The sequence below is a fragment of the Chiloscyllium plagiosum genome, unplaced genomic scaffold (assembly GCF_037043375.1).
Source record: "Chiloscyllium plagiosum isolate Xiang-an unplaced genomic scaffold, Cpla_swu_hap1 HiC_scaffold_32, whole genome shotgun sequence".
Classification (NCBI taxonomy): domain Eukaryota; kingdom Metazoa; phylum Chordata; class Chondrichthyes; order Orectolobiformes; family Hemiscylliidae; genus Chiloscyllium; species Chiloscyllium plagiosum.
In genome coordinates, this window is record NW_028270170.1 from 32,084,425 (window position 1) to 32,104,682 (window position 20,258).

General features: G+C 40.4%; 1 protein-coding gene across 1 annotated transcript in view; it reads left to right on the forward strand.

Moving 5' to 3' along the window:
* Positions 1-1,443: 1,443 nt before the first annotated feature.
* Positions 1,444-20,258, forward strand: part of LOC122539970 (gap junction gamma-1 protein-like) — an 86,897-nt gene continuing 68,082 nt past the window's right edge. The window contains exon 1 of the mRNA XM_087977889.1: positions 1,444-1,596. The gene's annotated coding sequence lies outside the window, so the exon portion shown is untranslated. The remainder of the gene's footprint in view (positions 1,597-20,258) is intronic.

Consider the following 20,258-nt stretch of genomic DNA (forward strand, 5'->3'; position numbering starts at 1 on the left):
TGTACCACCTTCTGCTTGAAAAAATCACCCCTTAGGTCCCTTTTAAATCTTTCCCTCCTCACCTTAAACCTGTGCTCTTTACATTAGATTAGATTCCCGACAGTGTGAAAACAGGCCTTTCGGCCCAACAAGTCCACACCATCCGAAGAGCAACCCACCGAGACCCATTCCCTTACGCTCACCTAACCTGCGTATTTTTCGACTGTGGGAGGAAGCCGGAGCACCCGGAGGAAACCCACGCAGACATGGGGAGAATGTGCAAACCCCACACAGGCAATCGCCCGAGGCGGGAATTGAACCCGGGTCCCTGGTGCTGTGAGGCAGCAGTGCTAATCACTGAGCGACCTTTAGTTTTGGACTCCCCTACCCTGGGGAAAAGATCTTGAATATTCATGCTATTTGTACCCCTCATGATTTTATAAACCTCAACAAGATCACCCCTCAGTCTCCAAAGCTCCAGGGAAAATAGCCCCAGTCTATTCAACCTCTCGCTATAGCTCAAACCCTCCAACCCTGGCAACATCCTTGTAAATCTTTTCTGAACACTTTAAAATTTCACAACATGCTTCCTTTGGCAGGAAGACTAAAATTGCATGCAGTGGCCTGACTGACGTCCTGGAAAAATGAGGACTGCGGATGCTAGAAATCAGATTCAACAAGTGTGGCGCTGGAAAAGCACAGCGGGTCAGGCAGCATCCGAGGAGCAGGAGAGTCGACGTATTAAGCATAAGCCCTGAAGGGCTTATGCCCGAAATGTCGACTCTCCTGCTCCTCGGATGCTGCCTGACCTGCTGTGCTTTACCAGCACCACACTTTTTAGCCAATGTCCTGTACAGCCACAACATGACCTCCCAATTCTTATAAAGTGACCAATAAAGGCAAGCACACCAAATGCCTCCTTCAGAATCCTATCTAGCTGTGACTCCACTTTAGTTTTGTTGGCTAGATGGCTTGGCTTGCAATGTCGGGTGATGCCAACAGCATGGGTTCAACTCCTGCCTTGGTTGAGGTTACTATGAAGGACTCTTCTTTTCAACCTCTTCCTCTCACCTGAACTATGGTGACCCTCAGGTTTAACCACCACCAGTTGTCTCTCCCTAAAGAGAGTGCAGCCTATGGTCCAATCAGACTATGGACTTTACCATTATAACCAGAATAAATGCTCCAGATCCCATTTATCCATGACAGGATTTATTTGTGCCTGAGTTGCTGCAGTGTAGACTTGCATTCAGATAAATTTATTTAAAAAAGGAAGGGGGCCTTATTAACTATTTAAAACTCAGCCAGAACTGATCAGTTATGAAGTTTTTATACCAGTCCTCATTTGTCTTTGACACTAGCGAAGCCTACAGGCACTGGACATTTGGGTACTGAAAACTGGAGCCTGTTCTTGGCTTAAGCCTCTGTCATTGATGCATGGACACATTTATGTAAGCATTTACAGCAGACAGCTTTCCCACCACTGATAGGCTGTAGCTAATCTTGGGAAGCAGTGGATGCTAAGGAGTCTGTTGTGGAATTCCTGATCGGGTCAGCTCCAAATAGTTTGGCAAACTGCGGCACATTGATGGAGAACAAAACAAAGACTTTCTGAAGGTAAGATTCAGGGAAACTGCTCCTGACCTATGCAACAAGACAGTTTTAGTTGGGCAAAAGCATTAATTGTAAGCATACCACACTCATCACTGCCACTTGAAAACAGCATTAGGCGAAGCATTCTCAGTCCTGACGGGATAATGATACAGGGCTTCAATTTTTCACATTCTCTCTTGCATTTTTATTGCTTTGTGAAAATTAGATACAGTGAATTGTTTGATGGTGACAAGAGTTCAATAGTCATTTGCTGTGTTTGTGATGATCTGTACCATCACTGAATTCTGAAGGCTCAGATTTTGCTTTAAGTTTTGGTAATGGCTTTAACTTGCATGCAAATATTTCTCAGTTAGATTTATTGACTTTTAAAAAATCTGTTTGTGGTAGCACTGTTGTATTATCACTGAAGTCAGTGTGGCTCTTACACTGCAGCTGGGAAGGTTTGTGAGTTTCCAGATGCACCCACCAACCCCTCTCTAATTTAGTTTTGTGTTTTTGGCTTCTGGGAATCCCACTAACTCAATAGCCTCTTTGAGAGAAAGCAAAATCTATTTAATTTCTGTGAGGCTAAAGGCATTCTTTTTTTCTCATGATTTTGAATGCTTTTGCTTTGCATTCTCGAATCCATGTTTTTCACATTACAATCCAGCTCCCTATTTTTATCACCAGATGTTTAACAAATAGGAGTCATGTTTAACTTTCTTTTATTCCCACACTCACCCTATATTTAGCATGGCCCTGCACCAGTAAGGAAAGAACTTGCATTTATATATGCCTTTTTATATCTTTGGGATGTCCCAAAGCTTTTAACTTCATAAAGAATAGTTATTGCTGTTATTTATGCAACATGGCGGTTACTGTGTTACACAGGGATATTTCACAAATATTATACATTCACAGAAATGTTATGATGCAGTACAAGGCCATTCGTCCTATCATATCTGCACCAGCTTTTCAAATGAGCACCATTACCTACTGTCAACTTCCTGCTTTTTACCCATGCCCTTTTGTATATTTATATTAACTAGTCATCCAATATCACCTTGAACTTAACCCCTCTACATCTTCAGCTGCTGCATTCTATAACCTAGGTACTTGTTGTGTGAAAAAAGAAAATGAAATAAATGAGCTGATCGTCAATTTTAGAACTTGGATAAATGATAACTCAGTGATAACAATGTATATGTTCAGTTCTCCAGTGAAGTTTGAAACCACAGCCAAATAGATTCTGATTAAAGTGTCAGCACAGTCCATGAGTTCAAAGATTGCGGATTATTTAACATTAAATTATCTGGGTTTACAACACCAAGGAAGCTGTACTGTTGACTGTGCTGTTGAAAGTCCTATCTACGTTCTCAAATGAATCTAAAACACTTTGAAGAAGCACTGGGGGTAACATAATGTTCATACTGAATAACTCAGTTCCAGTAGTGAAACGTGGATTGTTAGATCCTAATATTGTTTTTTCACCTGTGGGGGTTAGTTACCCAATATATTCACAGGATGATGCCAGTGTGCTTTGAAATCAAAGGATGCATTATTTATTAAACAATAAAAATATGAACTACATTACACAAAGAAAGTCAGAGAGACATCAGAAATCAGAAAAGGATTCAAATTCACACAATTCATTTTATTCCAACAGAATTAGTTTCATAGAAACACATCAGATTCCTGAAGAAGGGCTTATGTCCGAAATGTCGATTCTCCTGCTCCTTTGATGCTGCCTGACCTGCTGAGCTTTTCCAGCAACACATTTTTCAGCTCAGACTATAGTTATTCTGAGGAGAGGATAGCTTCCTAATTTATACCAGGACTAAAAGAGATCTAAACAGAATTCAAAAATGGAATTAAATCATGGATAAGCAGCTTCACAGATGCCTGTCTTCAACTAATTCAATCTATAGAAAGGTTACAGAATAGAAGGTAACCATTTAGCCCATTGTATTCATGCTTGTTCTGGCAAGATCAATTCACCTACTGCTCTTCCCCGATGTCCATAGCTCTGTAATTGTTGTGTCCTCTCCAGATAATTATCTATTTTGTCTTTTCAATTCATGAAGCCAGATTTAGACAACCTAAAAATGTTCTTCCTTTATTTACCCATCACCTAAAATTCAATCCCAACATGAACTGTTTTTTGTCATTTAGATCATTCAGTTTTGAAGATCTCAATAAACCTTCTCTCTGCAAAGGAGCAGGGTCCTAGGTTTTTAAGTTTGTTCTTGGAACAGAGTTTCGTCTTCACTGGAAACCTTGCCAATCTTTTCTCCCTAATGCCTTCACATTCTTCCTAAGCTGTTGTGCCAGAACTGGACAATACTTCAAATGAGGACAAAAATCTTCTATGAAGATTCAGTGTAACTTTCCTGCTTTCATATGCTGTGGCCTTATTAAGACCAGGATCCTTTTCCAACTGGCCCTGTCAGCCTTATGCAAAATTACCCACAGATCCTTCTCCTCCTCTATCCTTTAATTGTCCTGCTTTTTTCATGTTGTCTCTCCTCATCCCTGTGAAAATTAATAATTTCTCTGCTTTAAATTTCAATTCCAAATGTTCGCCTGTTTCATCATTGAAATTTATCTGTACCGTTCCCATGGCTCATAATACTTTCAGATTCTATGTCATCTGACAATTTTGAAATTATGCCATGAGCATCCAAGTGTAATATATTAATGTATCATCCACATTGGATATCAGAGCCATTTCAGTCTTCCTGAATTACACCATGGAAATGTCAACACCTTTAATTATGCCTGACCTCCCTTACCACACCACAATCTAAACCCCTGCATATACCTTCCACAACCTCTACTTCCAACAACCAAGGAATTGAGTTGTCTTCAACTGTACTCTCCTCTGGGGTGCTGGATAGATAGGGAAGTATTCAATCAGGCTAACGTTTGGCAGGAAATCTATATGTAAAAACACTCGAAACTCCTTGCCATTTGGAGGAAAACATCTTTCCAGATTTCTCAATCCTAAATCCTCCCCCACCTGCTGCTCCAAACACTCTCCCATGGAGTATCTGGAATATTAGTGCTGATTTTATTTTTGCTATCACCTTTTCTGCTGAGCAACTCTGGATATGACCCTGAACGTGTCTCATCGGGCTCTGATGAAGATCAGTACATATAAAATTAAAGGTTCTTCTTAGGATTTTAAGCCCCTCCATTCTTGAGTTGCTACCGTAATGTGCGATAGTATTAATGGTTTATGGCAAGATGTTAGATTGACCTATAATTTTATCATTTTGGATGATGCATCATTCTGCTATATGTATTTGTCATACATATTTTAGCATCTGATGTCAGCTAATGGATGAATTTGATAGCTATATTCTCATCAATCAGGAAACTAGGCTGTTCATGATGTATGAATACTTTCTGGTATATCTTTGAAATGTTCCATATTGAATAGGATCACACGTTCACCAAACCATCTCCTCACACCCATCCCCAGGACCCTACCCTAGGAAGTGGACTGTCAGAACGAAAAGCATGTAATACTTGGAAATTAACAACTTCATCAGACTGGAGCTCCATTTTGTGCTGTACAAACAGGTCCAGTTTTTTAAAAAGATTATTCATTGGCTAAGGGTATCGCTGGTCAGGCCAGCATTTATTGTCCATCCATAATTTGTCAAGGATCAACCACATCGCTGGGCTCTGCTTTGTAAAGATGGCAGATTTCCTTCCCTGAAAGATATTAGTGAACAACATGGGTTTTTGTTTGTGAGGTGTCAGTCGGTGATGTTGCTGGATTAGTAATCCAGAACTGTAGACGAATATTCAGGGGACATGTGTTCAAATTCCAGCATGGTAGGTGATGAAACTTTAATTCAATTTTAAAAATTTGGAATTAAAATCGAGCCAAATGATTATCATAGAACTATTACTGATTATTGTAAAAACCTGTCTTGTTCACTAATGTCCTTTACGGAGGAAATCTGCTGTCCTTACATGGTCTGGCTGACACGTCAGACTCCAGTAATGTGGCTGATTCTTGGCAATTAGAGATGGGCAATAAATACTGGCCGAGACTATCCCCATCCTATGAATAACTTTTATTTTTAAAACTGCACCTGTTTGTATCATTTGCATATTTCACTGACTTTTTTTCTGACCGTGTGATTTTGGAAATACCTGAATTTTCTATACTTTTCAGTTTGAAACGTTCCCGTGTTTCATCCTGAACTCTTTCTTCAGTTCTGATCAAAATCTTGCTCCATCTTTATTGAGTCACCATTGCTGGAGTTCTGAGAGCAGAGTTCCATCAGATCCATAGAGAAGGCCTTCCCAACCATGTTGCTATGGACCAGACCAAACTCCCTCAAAACATATCAAGGAGGTAGCCTCGACTCTAACTTTTATTTAAAGGCCAGCGTAATCTGCTGAGTTCCACATGTGAATCCATTGGTACTAGACTTTAAGTAAAACACACTTTAGTCTTAAACTACAGTGTAAGACATTGTACACTACACTATAAACAGAAAAAGAAGAAATGGCATAACTTTAACTCTATTTAAAGACTTAACAGAATAATGTATTATATAACTACTACTCATCAACTATCCCATTATAGCAACATCCCACAAACATGACCTTGACAAAGGCAAATTCAGCAAGACAGATTTCATTCACTTGCTATCTTGTCCAGTCCAGGAGAAAGGAAAGAATGAATCTAGAGGCAGAGAAAGATAGATTAGATTACTTACAGTGTGGAAACAGGCCCTTCAGCCCAACAAGTCCACACCGACCCGCCGAAGCGCAACCCACCCAAACCCATTCCCCTACATTTACCCCTCCACCTAACACTACAGGCAATTCAGCATGGCAAATTCACCAAACCTGCACATTTTTGGATAGTGGGAGGAAACTGGAGCACCCGGAGGAAACCCACGCAGACACGGGGAGAATGTGCAAACTCCACACAGAGAATCGCCTGAGGTGGGAATTGAACCCGGGTCTCTGGCACTTTGAAGCAGAGAGAGAGAAAGAGAACGCCAGCTTTTTGCAGCAGCAGAGAGAGATCTGTGTCTAGCAGCTACAACTCCAAAAAAAACCCCAACTTCATCAACTGAAAGCAAAAGCTAAAACCCCGGGTGTGTGAGCGCATGACTCCACCCACTTCCTCTGTCTAACATTAAAGGAAAAGCCCAAAGCTATTTACTCTGCTTTCCATAAAGCAGACACATCACCACCAAGTTTACAACACTCCTCTTCCAGAGAAATAGGACAGAACAAATCCCTTTTAAAGACACATATCATCACAATGCCCATTTGGAGAGAGCAGAAACTAAGAAAGCTCTAGCTTCAGAGGGGGATGTTGCACTCCTAGAAGGGTAAGAGAGAGAGGCCAACAAAAAGTGGATTAAAAGGGTGAAAATGGGAAATCCAACTACAAGTCATTATCAACTCACTTACACAGTGAAAAGTCAAGAATTTGCAATGGTCAGGTGAAAAGGAAAATTGGTTCCCTTCATTTTAATGCAACAATTTCTTATAGCACACAACTATCAGACTACAATTAAAAACAGATTTGACTAGAAAATAGAGGAGCAAATCACTAAGGCTTTATTGAGTGAAAGAATTTTATTACCTATTAACCCTTGGGAAAAAAAATAAAGACACTACATCAAACATATGCACAAACAAAGGTAATAAGTTTATAAAAGGTAATGCCTGGTACAGACAGCAGTTTACATAAAGTGTTGAGAATCCTTGAGGTTTTAGATTCTTTACCTGAAACCACAGTTGAATAGTTGTTGACTAGTATGCTCAGCAATAGTAGAATCAATAGATTTTTTTGAATTCTTGGTGAACGGTCAATTTCCCAACTTGCTTTTTCACTGGGTGCTATTCCAAGCTAGTGAGAGAAACAGGCAGGAAGAGAGAAAAGGTTCCAGCTCTTGTCACAAATTTACTTTTTCTCCTTCTTCCTCAAAGCAGCTGCTAAAATATAGTTTAGTGTATATTCTGGAGTATGGCCTCCTTGTCTTTCTGAGCTGGCTAACTAGAAGGAAAGCCTGATTTCAATATCTTCAGTTACAAATGGTAATGTCAGTGCATATGGTTTTATTCATTCCTCAAAGCTTGCTTAATCTGTGATCAGGTAATTATTTCCTATCTTTCAGAAACCATTTTAGTCCATGACAGGTCTCTGATATAATTAAATGGTGGAAGTTAAAATTCAATATTCAATATTGAGCTAATATAACAAACCTTAATGCTATTCAGGCTGCACGCCCCTAAATAGAGCAACCTTTTGAGTTTAATAGCCGTATTTCTCAGGGGTTGGAAACTTGATAGCTAAGGAGAGGGGAGCACTCCTGGATTTAACAGGTAAGTGCTTTTCCAGCATTTTCAACTAGGAACAACAGGAGTGGCTTAGAATGGAGAACAAGAAAAGATGGTATTAATTGGCCTATCCCGCACAGTAAAAGGTTCTAGACATGCATGAGACAATCAATTGTATATAATTGAAACCAGTTCAGACATGAAGCTTGGGAATTACTTCTGAATGTAAGTACTAGCACTGCAATAATGAACAAAATACAAGAAAGAGGAGCAGGGGTAGATCATGTGGCTCATCATATCAGCGGCATCATAAAGGCAGATCTTCAGCCTAAACTCCACCTTCTGATTGTGCCTTATATCCCTTGACGTATTGAGCAATGAAAATCTGAACAACGGTAGCACACTCAAGAGGTAGAGAATTCCAAAGATACACAATACTTTTGAAAGAAGAAATTCCATTTCATCTCAGCTCGAAATGATCACCCTCTTATCCTGAGATTTTAGATTTTAGATTCTCCAGCCAGGGTAAACAACCTGTCAGCACCTACCCAGTCAAGTCTCTTCAGAATCGTTCAATGGGAACACTTTCTGTTTTTCTTATTTCCAGTGAACATAAGCACAATTTACCTAACTTTTCAACATGGGATAATTCGGGACTGATCTAATGAATAATCAAATGCAAAGATATCCTTCCTTACAATGGAGACCAATCCTGCACATGGTATTTAATATGTGTGATTACTGCACTACAATCTCCGTGAAATAAAGGCCAGCATGTCATTTACCTTCTGAGTGATTGCTGTACGTGCAGGTTAAAGTTTTGAGTTCCTTTGCATGAAGACGTCCAAATCTCTCTGAACGTCAACATTTACAAATTTCAATGCATTATCATTCGGGCCATTGGCCTGTTCTTCTGCTTGTTTTGGCACAATCAGAATATCTTGGGAATCATTTCATGTTCTCATACACTTTGAGAACATGCTGTCATCCCACAAACTGGAGAAGCAGTTTGAGAAATGATGCAGCTGTTCGTATTTCCAAATACACTTTTACAATGAAAGATTGAATTCCCAAGACCTTTAGTCATAGTACACTCATGAGATCTGCACAGCAGTTTGAATTTGTGACCATTACTCTCTTTCTACCTCTTCCTGTTCTAAGAAAACATACTTTATTAAGATTTCTATAACCAATGATATCATGGTGAAGGTAATTTCTGTTGCCAGTTCTAAAAAGAAGGAAGCATGACAGGAGAAGAGAGAGAGGGAAGAATTATTGAAGCGTGTGTGATTTTGCCAAGGTAGCAATTTATTTGAAACATTTGACATTAAAATAATGTTCCAGCAATAAAGTTTCAGCTTTGATCTCCAGCGTCTGCAGACCTCACTTTCTCCATTAAAATAAGGCTGACAATGATGTGAAGAAAGGGAAATAGTTTGTAACACAACAGAAAACAAAACAATGAAGGTAATGAGGGTCAATGGTACCCTGAGAATTACTGATGTTATGAATTTGCTATAAAATCAATGTAGAATTTAAAGTCTAGAATCCTTCTTGACCTGGAGTCTGTTCGAATAATAATGACACAATGTTTGCATTTCATTGTGATAACTAGCTTGCCACAAAAAAATCATGAATATTACTTTGAGTTTGAATTTAACAATCTTGCTGAAAAGATGTCCCTGTTCAGAAAATTCAAGAGGTTGGATACTATGGATTGTTACTTTGTCCATTTTATCTAACTCTATATTTAGGATGCAAATAGGATGGTAAGTCTGTCATAGAATCTTGAGGGAGAATTAAAGGAATTTTGATTCTCAATATGGCAAGCAATTATAATGAATAGACATTGTTTTAAGCAGAGTGATTCTGGTTTGAGCCATAAATTAAGAAGCAGCTTAGGGTTGAAGAAACCTCTCAAGAAACTGGCTTCAAGCCCCACATTGGAAGTTGAGCTTGTTATCGAGACTGGTACTTCAATACAGGGCAAAGGGAGGACAACAATGTTGAAACTGTCTTTTGAATGATATGTTAAACCAAGGTCCTCCTTACCCGCTTGGGTAGATGTCTGAAGGAAATGTCTGTAAAAGTTCTCCTGGTCAATATTTATTCTCGAAAAACCAGAATCAAAAACACGTTAATTGGGCACTAATCTCAAATTGCTGGAATCCTACAGGGATCAATACTGGGGCCTCAGAGATTTACAATCTGTATAAATGATTGTGTGAAAGCACAGAATGTATGGTCAGTACATTTGGGGTGGCTCAGTGGTTAGCACTGCTGCCTCACAGCACCAGGGACCCGGGTTCAGTTCCAGCCTTGGGCAACTGCCTGTGTGGAGTTTGCACATTCTCTCTGTGTCTGTGCGGGCTTCCTCCGGGTACTCCAGTTTCCTCCCACGATCCAAAGATGTGCACATCAGGTGAATTGGCTGTGCTAAATTGTCCATAGTGTTAGATGCATTAGGCAGGGGTAAATATAGGGTCAGGATGGGTTACTCTTAGGTGGGTCAGTGTGGACTTGTTGGGCTGAAGGGCCTGTTTCCATACTGTAAGGAATCTAATCTACATTAAACCAATGATGCAAAATTATGTAGAAGGGTATGTGTTGAAAAGGATATAAGGAGACTGTAAAGGACCATAGACAGATTAACTAAGTGAGAAAAAGAAAAATTGGCAGAAGAAGTTTAATGTGAGAAAATGTGACCTTGTCCATTTCAACAGGAAGATCAGAAAAGCAGCATATTATTTAAAAGGATTCAAGTTGCCGAACTTTGCGGAACAGTGAGCCCAGTATCCTGGTACTGAAATCTCTACATTTGGTGGGCAGGTGCAGTGAGTGACTAGGAAGGTGTGGAATGTTGACATTTACTGTAAGGAAGTCAAGTAGAAGAATAGAAAAGCTTTGTTCCAATTCTATAGAGTGCTGATCGACCACCTCTGAGATATTGTGTCCTGTTTTGGTCTCCTTACTTAAGAAGCGATGATATGTTGGTATTACAAGTAGTTAAGAGAATGTTCACTCAAATAATTCCTGGGACATGGGAGTTATCTTATGAGGAAACAAATTGGGCATGTATCTACTGGAGTTTAGAAAAATGAGAGGTGATCTTATTAAATCATATAACATTACGAAGAGACTTGACAGGGTAGATGCTGAGAGAATATTGCCTCTTGTAGGAGAAATTAGAACCGGGGACACAGTTTAAGAATAAGGGGTCTCCCATTAAAGACTGGAATGAAGAGTTTTTTTTGTTCTTAGTGAGTTATAGTATACAGGATTCTCTTCCCATAAGAGCAATGGAAGCAAGGCTGTTGAATACTTTCAAGACTCACTTAAGATTCTTGTTCGACAATTGTCTCAAAGATGATGGGAGTAGGTAGGAAAATGGGGTTAAGGCCGCAATCAGATCAGCTTGAGTGACTAAGCGAGCTATTGCACTCCTAATTCACAAATTCAAATGGATATTATTATCCCAACATTTCCTATTTGTGAAGCCTTGCTACATACAATTTGACTGCTTTCTACACTGTGCCTACAGAGTTTAGTGAAAGTAATACATTATCTATAATGAATTTTTGAACATCCTGATGGTGTGAAAGACACACAAAAATGCTAACAATGTCTTTCTTATTTATTTTGTGTTAATTACTTGTTTATTTTTTAAGATTTGCAACTTAAAAATAAATTCAATTCAAAAATTGGACAAATGATGTTAATATTGGTCTGTTTATTTGAATAGGATCATTTACTATCATTTACTATAAACTGACCCACGAGGAGGTTGAACAGTTCATCCACTTTACCAACACCTTCCACCCCGACCTCAAATTCACCTGGACCGTCTCAGATTCCTCCCTCCCCTTCCTAGACCTTTCCATTTCTATCTCGGGCGACTGAATCAACACGGACATTTACTATAAACCGACGATTCCCACAGCTACCTAGATTACACCTCCTCCCACCCTGCCCCCTGTAAAAACGCCATCCCATATTCCCAATTCCTTCGTCTCCGCCGCATCTGCTCCCAGGAGGACCAGTTCCAAATCCATACAACCCAGATGGCCTCCCTCTTCAAGGACCGCAATTTCCCCCGAGACGTGGTCAACGATGCCCTCCACTGCATCCCTTCCACTTCCTGCTCCTCCGCCCTTGAGCCCCGCCCCTCCAACCACCACCAGGACAGAACCCCACTGGTCCTCACTTACCACCCCACCAATCTCCATGTACAGCGTATCATCCGCCGTCATTTCCGCCACTTCCAAACGAACCCCACCACCAGAGATATGTTTCCCTCCCCTCCCCTATCAGCGTTCCGAAAAGACCACTCCCTCCGTGACTCCCTTGTCAGGTCCACACCCCCCACCAACCCAAACTCCACTCCTGGCACCTTTCCCTGCAACCGCAAGAAATGCAAAACTTGCACCCACACCTCCCCCCTTACTTCCCTCCAAGGCCCCAAGGGATACTTCCATATCCACCACAAATTCACCTGCACCTCCACACACATCATCTATTGCATCCGCTGCACCCGATGTGGCTTCCTCTACATTGGGGAGACAGGCCGCCTACTTGCGGAACATTTCAGAGAACACCTCTGGGACACCCGGACCAACCAACCCAACCACCTCGTGGCTCAACACTTCAACTCCCCCTCCCACTCCACCAAGGACATGCAGGTCCTTGGACTCCTCCATCGCCAGACCGTAGCAACACGACGGTTGGAGGAAGAGCGCCTTATCTTCCGCACAGGAACCCTCCAACCACAAGGGATGAACTCAGATTTCTCCAGTTTCCTCATTTCCCCTCCCCTCACCTTGTCTCAGTCAAATCCCTCGAACTCAGCACCACCTTCCTAACCTGCAATCTTCTTCCTGACCTCTCCGCCCCCACCCCATTCCGGCCTATCACCCTCACTTTGACGTCCTTCCACCTATCGCATTTCCAATGCTCCTCCCCCAAGTCCCTCTTCCCTATCTTTTATCTTAGCCTGCTGGACACACTTTCCTCATTCCTGAAGAAGGGCTTATGCCCGAAACGTCGATTCTCCTGTTCCTTGGATGCTGCCTGACCTGCTGCACTTTTCCAGCAACACATTTTCAGCTCTGTTTATTTGAATACCAATTCATTTTTTAACAAATATTTTTATTAGAAATTTAACATTTTTACAAGTTTACAAAAATAAAAAAAATCTCAAGTACAAACATTGATATACAATGAAATCTTAAATAAATAATAACCAAAATTTAACAAAAGAAAAATACTGAGAGAAAAAAACAAAACTCAACTAACTACTAATCTAACCTACAACTAACCAGAGTGTATAATTACGTCTCTTACATTATTCAAATAAGAGAAAGAAAGAAAGAAAAACGAACAGATAACACAGAAATTGGATAGTGAGATACATGCTCGGAATGGGTTAACATCAAATGTAACAAAACCCGTATTCCTGCGGGATTCCTCTCCCAAAGGGCCCCGGACCAGCCAGGTTGGCAATGTCAATTAAATAAAAGCCCTTGTTAGGATCGCCGAAATATCTGTATTTATATAATTCAAGAAGGGCTGCCATATTTTATGAAACAATTCAGTCTTTCGGTGCACCATATTTGTAAGGAAGTCAAGGGGAATACATTCCATAATTAATCTGTGCCAATTTGAAAATCCAGGGGGGCCCTCAGCCACCCAGTTTACCAAAATATTTTTCCTTGCACAGAAAGAGAGAATTGAAAATAGTCTCTTCCCGTGCATATCCAGGGAGGGTAAGTTCGAAAAGCCCAAAAGGAGAGATACAGTATCCACTTTAATTTCCGTTCCTAAAATTTCTGTCAGGGTACTTGCTACTTTAGTCCAATATCTACGGATCTTATGACAGGTCCATAGGCAATGTACAAGAGTGCCCACCTCTATTTTACATTTGGGACACATTGGAGATGCTCCTGCCTTATATTTTGCCAATCGATCAGGTGCTATATGGGCCCTGAAGTATCTTCAGCTGGATAGCCTGAGTTCTGTTACAGATGGTGATTCTTCTGGTGTTTTCCCAAATGTCATTCCACGTTTCTATAGAGATTTCTAGTCCCAAATCCTGATCCCATGTTTTAAGCAGATTGTCCATATCTCCCGATACTTCATCATGTAGTAAATGATAAATAGTACTGACGGAAGATACCCCCATCAGCCATAGCACTCTACATTCTCTGTCTGATTTATAAAGACTATCTAATAACATAGTCTTCTTCTGTATATAATCTCGAATTTGGAAGTATTGAAAAAGGTCTCCATTAGGTAATCCGAATTTCTGACGCAGCTGTTCAAAAGACATCAGGACCCCTTCTTTAAATATGAGATACCCCTGGATCTCCAGAGTTTGAAAGTGGCATCTGTAAACCTCGGTTGGAATCCCCATGCTCCCACTATCGGAGCATAGGGGGATGTTTTATGTGAGTTGCCCTCATTTTGCCGCATTATATTCCAAGCTTTAATTGTGTTTAGTATTATAGGGTTTTTACAGTGATCCGTAATGATTTTCCTCTTGTCTGAAAATAAAAGGTTAATATGTGGGCATTTTACTTGAGAAGCCTCGATGTCCAGCCAGATTGATTGCGGGTCAGACAAGACCCAATCAGCTATGTAACTTAACAGGGAACTTAACTGATATTTCCTAAAATCTGGGAAGTCCAATCCTCCCCTTGCCTGTGGAAGCTGTAGATTCTTCAGCTTAATGAGGGGCCGTCTATGATTCCAGATAAAGGAACCCAACCAGCCATATAATGTACGTAGTGCCAGCCTCGGCAGCATCACCGGAAGCATTCTCATAGGGTATAGGAGACGGGGCAGGACATTCATTTTAATTAGTGCTATTCTACCCAGCCAGGAAATTGGAAGGTCTCCCCATCGCTGGAGGTCCTGCCTTATCCTTTCCAGTAAATGCACAAAGTTAGCCTTGTATAACTGAGCAAATACTGGGATAATAAAAATGCCTAAATATAAGAAACCATCCAGGGACCACCGAAAGGGAAAGTGGGATCCGTCCACTAAGTGGGGTATCATAGCAAGGCCACCCATTGGCATAGCCTCCGTTATTGAGAAATTAATTTTATAGCCTGAGAATGCGCTAAATGTATTAATAACTTGGATTAAGTGAAGCACGGACATCAGAGGATTACTGAGGAATAGTAGAACATCATCTGCATAAAGGGTAATTTTATGTTTACCTGTACCAATCCTCGGGGCCGTTATATTAGGATCAGCCCATATAGCTTCTGCTAGTGGCTCAATTATTAGAATAAATAACAATGGCGAGAGAGGACATCCCTGACGGCAGCCCCTACCCACACTGAAGCTATCCGAGCCTAGTCCATTGGTAACCACAACTGCTTTGGGATCACTGTACAATGTTGAGACCCATTTGGTAAACACCTTCCCAACGCCAAACCTTTCCAATGTGTAAAACAAATATGACCATTCAACCCTATCGAATGCCTTCTCTGTGTCTAATAAGACTACTACTCCTGGTATCTCTCCCTGATGGCAGGCTTGAATCATATTCAAAACCCTTCTAATATTATTGGATGATCTACGGCCCTTAATAAACCCCGTCTGATCCTCCTTTATGATATGCAGCAATACCCTTTCTAGCCTCAATGCTAACATTTTAGAAAGGATTTTAAAATCTACATTTAGCAAGGATATTGGTCTGTATGACACGCAATCTTCTGGGTCCTTTCCTTTTTTAAGGATAAGAGAGATATTTGCCTCTTTCAAAGAAGCCGGGAGACAGCCCTGACTGTATGCATAGATATACATGTCCATAAGTGGACCAGCCAATATTCCTGTAAATTCTTTATAGAATTCAGCTTGAAAGCCATCTGGGCCAGGTGCCTTACCGCTCTGAAGTTGCCTGATTGTGTCAAGTATTTCTTGGATTGTTAGGGGAGCATTTAAGACCGATACCTGTTCCGGAGTTAGGTCCGGAAAGGTCAAATTTTAAAAAAAATGATTGCATCCTGTCTTCACAATCCTGCGACTTATACAAATCAGAATAAAATTTTCTAAAGATTGCATTAATCCTTTTATGATCATGAGTCAAAATACCCGTACTTTCCTTGATAGACGTGATAGTTTGAGGAGCCTTTTTTCTCTTTGCAAGAAATGCTAAGTGTCTACCCGGTTTATCGCCAAATTCATATAACCTTTGTTTTGCAAATAATATTTCCCTCTTAGCCGTTTGGGTAAGTGTGGTGTTTAGAGCTGTCCTAAGGGCCGTAATCCTTTGCAATTTGATAATAGAAGGTCTATCAGCATATGCTGTTTCAGCCGCTTTTAAGCAAGCTTCGAGCAGATGCTGTTGTTCTCCCTTTAATTTTTTCTGGGTGGCTGAGTAGATGATCAAACTTCGTGTGTAAGCTTTGATGGTCTCCCACATCATTGATTAATTTCTAAAAAAGTTTTAAATTCTTAAGAGAAGTGCCTTACAAATATACTATCTTTCATCAGGAAGGGGTCCATACGCCAATGCCAAGGGGATGTCTCATTGTTCCTCGCCTTGATTTCCATACATACAGCAGCGTGATCAGAAATTGCTATACTACCTATTTTACAGGATGATATGGAATTTAAAAAATCGTGGGGGCAAAAAACATATCAATTCTGGTATGACATTTGTGTGGATTGGAGTAAAAAGAAAAATCTCTGCCCTGTGGATGAAGACATCTCCATACATCTACTTGTCCTAATTCTTTGTTCAGATCCACCAATTGTCTAGATCTGGGAGATACTCCAGCAGTACTCTTGGGAATCCTATCTATTTCCGGATCCATAATACAATTAAAGTCTTCCCCTATAATTGTATGACTGGCACCAAGAGCCATCAATTTTGAGAAAGCTTCCGTTATAAATTTAAAAGGATGTGCTGGGGAGCAATACAAATTTAAAAGCCCATATTCCTCTCCATTTATAAGGGCTTTAATCAGAATATATCATCCAGATTCGTCTTTTATCTGATTTAGAATTTTGAAAGGGAAATTTTTTCCGAATAAGAATTACAACTCTCCTGCTTTTTGAGCTAAAAGAAGAAAAAAAGGCCTGATCAAATCCATCCTGTCGTAATTTCAAGTGTTCTTTATCCAATAAGTGTGTCTCCTGTAGGAGAGCTATATCAACCCTTTCTTTCTTGAGATTTGATAATATTTTCTTCCTTTTGACTGGTGATTTACTCCCCTTGACATTCCAGGTGCACCACTTAACCGACTGGTCAACCATAATCGTCCGGGCAAATCTGAGACCTCTTGGGAGGGGAAACCCTATCCAGAACATCCCGAGCATAGAGCATATAAAATTCACAAAAATAAAGGCTCTCTAATACACTCACAATAGTATAATAAAAAACTATTTCTAAATTAAAAAATTAAAACGTCTTTAAATGGAGATTTTCCCCCTTGTTCCCAGGGGGTATCACTTCCTTTCCAAAGGTCCATCGTATCCTCTCCCAACCAGTGCCCCACCCTTGACCAAGGCGCTCCTCAATAGGATAAGGAAAATTCAAATATACTACAGAGCTAGAGTTAACAGTGAGCACCCTACCCCCACCCCTCCACCCATACCAACACCTGGATATATTTGGTAATGTTAATACCATGTATAAACATATATAACTATAAAATTACAACCACAACAAGTAATAATTAAATATAATAATACAAAATAACAAGGGAAAACAACCCCGCTCCTAGAGACAGAGGTAAAATAGAATAAGGTAACCACCTTCCCCACCAACATTAACTAGACCCGCCGGCCTATATATATATATAGAATAATTTAAAAAAACCAAGGGGGGTGTGGAGAAAATCGTTAAGTAGAGTGAATACCAATTCTAATTAACTTTCAGATTAAAAGTAAATTGGAGAAATATTTTATAGACTAAAAACTAAAGATGAGTAGAACATTTTAAAATACAAATTAAAAACTAGTTAAATCATTTTGAAATGCAGGACCAGGCAATGTGTTGTACTGCATGTTGTGGGAGATGGTGAACCCCATTGTGGTTCATCTGTGACAAGTGTTAAGGAGAGATTATTAAACCTTCCAGAATAAGTAATAGGACAGACAGTATTGGAATGCTAGAGAATCTAACTTCAGGCATAGCAAATGAGGGGACAGCTATGAGAAGGGGGACAGTCAACACATGACTAAAGAAGACATTGTACTTAAATGCATGGAGTATACCAAACAAGTTAAGTAAGCTTGTAGCTCGAATTGAAATCGGCAAGTATGATGTTGTCGGTATCATAGAGAAATGGCTATAAGGGGACAGGGCTGGGATCTAATTAACAAAGGATATATTTCCTACTGAAAGGACAGGCAAATAGACAGAGAGGGCAGGGTTGCCTTGTTAGTAGGAAATGAAATTAAATCAATAGCAAGAAATGATACAGGGTCAGAAGCGTTGAATCTGTGTGGGTAGAGTTGAGGAACCACAAAGGAAAAAGGACTCTGATGAGAGTTATGTTTAGGCCCCCTAGTAGTAGTCAGGACGTGGGATAGAAAATAAATCAGGAGATAGAAAAGACATGTAAGGAAGGCACAATTACAATAATTATGGGAGACTTTAATATGCTGATGACCTGGAAGATATCAGATTGTTAGCAGATCTCAAGAAAAGGAACTTGTGGAATGTCTACAAGATGGACTCTTGGAAAAGCTTGTGGTTCAGCCCAGTAGGCAACACACAGTTCTGGATTTGGTGATATGTATAACTTAATTAGCAGATTTTATTAGGGAACAATGACTATAAAATGATAGAAGTCACCCTGCAGTTTGAGAGGGAGAAGCTAGAATCCGACGTAATGGTCTTGCAATCAAGTAAAGGTAACAACAAAGACATGAGGGAAGAGCTGGTAGAGTTAATTGGAAGGGGAGCCTAACAGGGAAGATAATGGAGCAGCAATGGCAGGAGTTTCTGGGGGGGGTGTTAATAAGGGAGGCACAGCAGAAATTGATCCCAAAAAAGAATTTATAAACCCCATAGAAAAGGGAAGATGAGGCAACCATAGCTGACAAGTGAAGTCAGGAACAGCATTAAAGAAAAGGAAAAGCATTCAGTGTGGTGAGGATTAATGGGAAACCTTCAAAATCCAGCAGAGGATAACTAAGAAAAGCAATAAGAGGAGAATATGGCATACGAGGGTAAGCTAGCTAGTAATATAAAAGAAGATGAAGAGAGTTGTTTTTAAATTCATGTTAAGGTAAGAGAGAAGCAACAGCGGACGTTGGACCACCAGAAAATAAGGCTGGAGAAGTAATAATTGGAAACAAAGAATTGGCAGAGGAACTGAATAGGTACTTTGCATCAGTCTTCATGGTGAAAGACACCAGCAGCATACCAGAAATTCAAGAGAGTCAGGCAGCAGAGGTGAGTGTAGTGGTCATCACAATGAGAAGGTGGTGGGGAATGAGAATGGTCTGAAGGTGGATAAATCAACCAGATCAGATGAACTACACCCCAGAGCTTTGAAGGAGATAGCTGAGGAAATTGTGACGTCATTGGTGGTGATCTTTCAGGAATCACTGGATTCAGGTGTGTCCCAGAGAACTGGAAAATATCTAATGTACCACCCCTGTTAAAGAAGGGAGGGGGGCAAAAGACAGGAAAATACAGAGCAGTTAGCCGGACCTCAGTCATTGGTAAGATTTTAAGGTCCATTATTAAGGATTAGATTTTGGAGTACTTGGAAGTGCAAGGTAAAACAGGCCTGAGTCAGTATGGCTTTGTCAAGGGGAGGTCATGCCTGAAAAATCTGTTCAGATTCTTTGAGATGGTAATGAGTAGTTAAAGGAGAGTCAGTGGATATGACCTATTTGGATTTCCAGAAAGCCTTTGACAAGATATAGTACAGGAGGCTGCTAAACAAAATATGAGCCCCAAGGTGTTTAGTTGCAATTTATTGCATGGATGATTGACTGACTGGCAGAAGGCAGAGAGTAGATATAAAGGGTCTTTTAGAAATAAAGCATGACAGCCAGTGACTAGTGAAGGTCTGCAGGGGTCAGTGTCAGGACCACACTATTCATGTAATACATTAATGCCCTGGATGAAGGATCTAAGGCACTGTTACTAAGTTTTCAGGTAAGACAAAGATAGGTGGAGGGGCAGGTAGTGTTGAGGAAGCAGGGACTGGCTAGGTGAATGGGCAAAGAAGTGACACATGGAATACAATGTGGGAAAGTGTGAGGTTATGCATTTTGGTGGGAAGAATGGAGGCATAGGCTATTTTCTAATGGAGAAAGGTTTGGGAAATCTGAAGCTCAAAGGAACTTGGGAATCCTAGTTTATGATTCTGTTAAGGTTACCACGCAGGCCCAGT